This window comes from Zingiber officinale, chromosome 6A (genome assembly GCF_018446385.1).
Source record: "Zingiber officinale cultivar Zhangliang chromosome 6A, Zo_v1.1, whole genome shotgun sequence".
Classification (NCBI taxonomy): domain Eukaryota; kingdom Viridiplantae; phylum Streptophyta; class Magnoliopsida; order Zingiberales; family Zingiberaceae; genus Zingiber; species Zingiber officinale.
The window spans coordinates 26,294,323-26,298,314 of record NC_055997.1 but is presented as its reverse complement, the minus strand read 5'-3'; the positions used below and the strand labels follow the sequence as shown (position 1 = coordinate 26,298,314).

Genomic DNA, 3,992 nt, shown 5'->3' with positions numbered 1-3,992 from the left:
CCCAATACAAACCAACGATTAAAGCCTGGGTTCTGAAAGCGTGTTTGATCACGCAAGTAGGACTTAACCAATACTATATACCTAAAGAAAAAATATATTATATAAATCCGAATAAACCAAATCAAAACCCAAAATACGAACCTAAACCAAAAAATTCAAAATCTAAATATTTTAAAACTCACCAAAACCTGGACTATCACCAAGTAAATTATAACTATAAAAGAAATAGACATAAACCTAGAACTAAAAATTAAATTAACGGCCAATAATTCAGGGGGAGGCTTCAGAATAGTTGGCACCTCCAAAACTAACCTACCCGACAGGGTAACCCTAACCAACCTACCCGACAGGGTAACTAGGACTAGGTAAAAAGGGTTTAACACTATGTGAAAATCGAGTATAGACTTCGCCATAGATTACTTCGGCAATTTATAAATACGAAGTAATATATAATAATAAACTTCGATAATAAATTTAATGAAGTCAATTTTATTTTAGACTTCATAGATTAAAAATAGTGAGTTCACTACTAATTTTTATTGATATTTTACTTCATATTATATATTTGATGAAGTAATAAATCTTAAAATAAAATTCATATATTTACATACCGAAGTAATAAGTCTGAACCTATTAAAATATTTTTCTATTTATTAATAAATTAATAAATTTATTGTTTTTAAACTATTCATTTAATAAAACCCTATTAACTTAGGATTATTTCTCCCGCATAACTCTGTCTTCACCGCCCCAACTCCACCGAGCACTCATCATCGCCTTTGTCATAGGAAGAAGAGACGACAAGTGATTTCTTCACCGCCTCGACCTTTCCCTTCGATCGCGTGCGTCTTCCCTCTCCCACCCCCCTTCTTTCCTTTCCCTGCAGTATCGTGTCTTTGTTTTTGAGGTTTCCTGGCCACGGGAAGAAGAGGCAACTACTTTCTAGCATTTTGAGTTTGAGATCACCGTCTCTAACCAATTCGATCCTGCAGCGCCATCAACTCGTCAACCAGGTTGGTTTTCTACCTATGGTTTCTGGCATCTCATACCTTAGGGCATCTCCTTCCCTATAGTTAGCATCCCATATTATCCTTAATTTTGAGATCGCCATCCTCTCTTAATTTTGAGAAGGGTGTGAGATCTCAAAAATTTAAATAATAGGGTTATTTGAGAAATGCCTTATAGAATTTTTCCGAAATTTTTAGAAATTTTCTGGGAAATTTTCGGAGTTCAGGGGATCAATCGGCGGCCACAAATAAAGCCTGTTTGGGATACTCATTTAAATGAGGAAATGTTTCTAATTATAAATTCCTTTTTCCTTTTTCTTTTCCCCAACAAAACGCCGATCCACCCGACCCGAACCCTTCTTCCATTCTTCCCCGACGCCAAATCCTCTCTTCTTCCCGATCTCTCTCTGTTCTCTCTCGCGGGCAAGCGACGGCGACGGGAGCAAGGCTCCAGCTCCGGCGATCCTTCTCCACTGGCATCGACGCCTATTAATCTCAGATCCGGCTGGTGTTCTTTCCTCTCCTCACTGTTGCCGATCATTTCTCGAGCCCTAACTTCTCAGTCGATGGCCGACCATCGCTCTTCGCATGAGGTCGGGTTAGCAGCGCCTGAGGTACACGCGGTGCCCTAGTTGAGATCTTGCAGTGGGTGCGATTGATTCCAATCCGTGTCTCCTCAAGTTGGATCGGATTGGGCGACACCTCCTGGAGGCAACCGATCGAGGTAAGGTTTCGTGTTCTGTGTGGGATATTGAGATGATCGTGTAATCGATTCTTCCTTTCCCTTGTTCACCAGAGGTATCCGGTTGGTGGACAGCAGCTGGATTAGGGCAGTGAGGTGAGGTGCTGTTTTGGTGGAGTATTTGCTTGATTCCGGCCACCACATCCCTGTCAACAAATTGGCACATCTGAGACAAGGTTAGGTTATCATTTAGGTGGTTGTTTGGATTTGGGATATCCAATCTTGATCTCTATTCTTGTTCTGATCAGTGATTTTATAGCTTGACCTGTTCTTGATCCGATCAGTAGGGAGGAATCCAGGTTTATTCTGTGGTTTCTTTGATCCAGCAATTCATCTTGTTGCTGGCAGCAACAATCCCTGCTGTGGATCAACAATCATGGTTGGAGGTGAAGTGGTGCTCTGTGGTATTCTTTGTCCAGCAGATCACCTTGTCTTTCCAGCCAGCTCAGTTGGTTTCCAGCAGCTCACTTTGTTCCAGCAGTGGCTGTAAATTGGTAAGGATTAGGTATGTTTCGATACATGATTAGTTGTAGATCATGTTTCAATTCTTGTATATATTGTCATTTACACATTTCTATTCTTGTATTGCCACCATGATTGTCATCAACCAATATCAATATAGTAATTCGGCTTAGATTGCTATTGGTAAAGGGTGAAGTGATTTTTCCAGAGAAATAGATACATAAAGATTTTTGGCAGAATTTCAAAAAATAGGATTTCAAGAAATCACTTGGAAATGAGTTAGCTTATACTGTGAAATAGATGAAATTAATTAAAACTTGATCAAATTTAGAGGAAAATTTGAAATAAATGTAATTTTGTCAAATAAGGTTGATTTAGGAAAACTCAGCCGATGTACCCAATTCTTCGCTGATGCAACTTGAGTCCTAGCCAACATAACAAGAGGAGGACATATTCTTCATCGCTTATTTGAATTGCAGATTAACTCAACCTTGACACCTCTATAAATTTATCAGAAAATCAATTGTTTAATCTTACTAATTTTCTTGATACAGCATTTCTAATTTTCTTGATAGACAAATTGAAGTTCCATGCATTTTACATTTTGAGTTGCATGTAGTATTTTTTAACTTTTATTTATTTACTTTAATATCTTTAGATTTTGATCGAATCTATCCATAAACATGATTACATTCACAGGTTTGTGGAATAACTCAAAAAAATGTTTTGCTGACCTAATTTGTCATAACAGTTAAAAGCTGTAAAATTCTCTTACCAGGGATCTCAAGCCTGACAATCTATTGCTTGATAGATATGGGCACCTAAAGCTGTCAGATTTTGGATTATGCAAACCATTGCATTGCAGTAATTTTCTAGATTTGCAAGAAAAGGATATTTCTAGTGAAAGAGACATCACTAGGTCTTCACAGAATAATGAATGGCCTTCCATACCGAAAGGTACACAACAGGAACAATTAGAGCATTGGCAAAGAAATAGGAGAAAATTGGTAATCTTCATTAACTAGTTATTTTCCATTATCTGTGTTGTAATTGAGGTGCATGTGGCCTGCTTGTTTATGGAAATCCATGCATTGTTTGCCCAAATACTTGAATTTGGTTACTATGGGAAATGATTTGATAACGCCTTTACTAACAGGACAAAGCTAATAACTTATAGGTATACACTCTATTCAAATCTAAGAAAACATGCCAGCTAAATTCACCTTAATCATATTTGTCATAGAAGTCAAACTGATGCTGTAAACATATTGCTCATGTTAGTCATTATGTGAAAATCATATGATAAAAATTAGTCTATGAAACAAGAGGATCTGCCTAAACGCGTGGTCTAATGGTTCAACTCCAGAGGTTTAGCTACTAGTTTCTTGTCATTTTAGTTACACTGAGGTGCAATCTTTTCTAGATTAGTATCATCAAGGCACATATGCAGTCTCTCTTGCATTTACATTCATCATGGTATCTAGTTCTAGATTGATGATATAATTTACCTAAAACTGTTCACTATATCACATGGTGCTTCTTGGGCAGAATCTTGATGGACAGGTTTTCTGTTAAACAATAAAATGGTATCGAGGAGGTTGTTTACAACACCTTAAATACTTGAAGAGATAGGTGCTAGGCAAATTTTGGTTTACATGGGGTATGTTTGTCTTAAATACAATATTTGTTCAAATGCTATGCTTTGTTTGCAATATTTATTCACATGCTTTTGGTTTGATTTACATGGAGTATATTTAGATTTGTCGTTATTTTATCATTAC

The 3,992-nt window shown here is 37.1% G+C and overlaps 1 long non-coding RNA gene across 1 annotated transcript; it reads left to right on the top strand.

Moving 5' to 3' along the window:
* The first annotated feature begins 1,580 nt into the window (after window positions 1-1,580).
* LOC121993820 lies at window positions 1,581-2,224 on the top strand. The gene is made up of 3 exons (XR_006115424.1): window positions 1,581-1,731; window positions 1,804-1,925; window positions 1,998-2,224. It is a non-coding gene; the product is annotated as an uncharacterized LOC121993820 (long non-coding RNA).
* The last annotated feature ends 1,768 nt before the right edge of the window (window positions 2,225-3,992 follow it).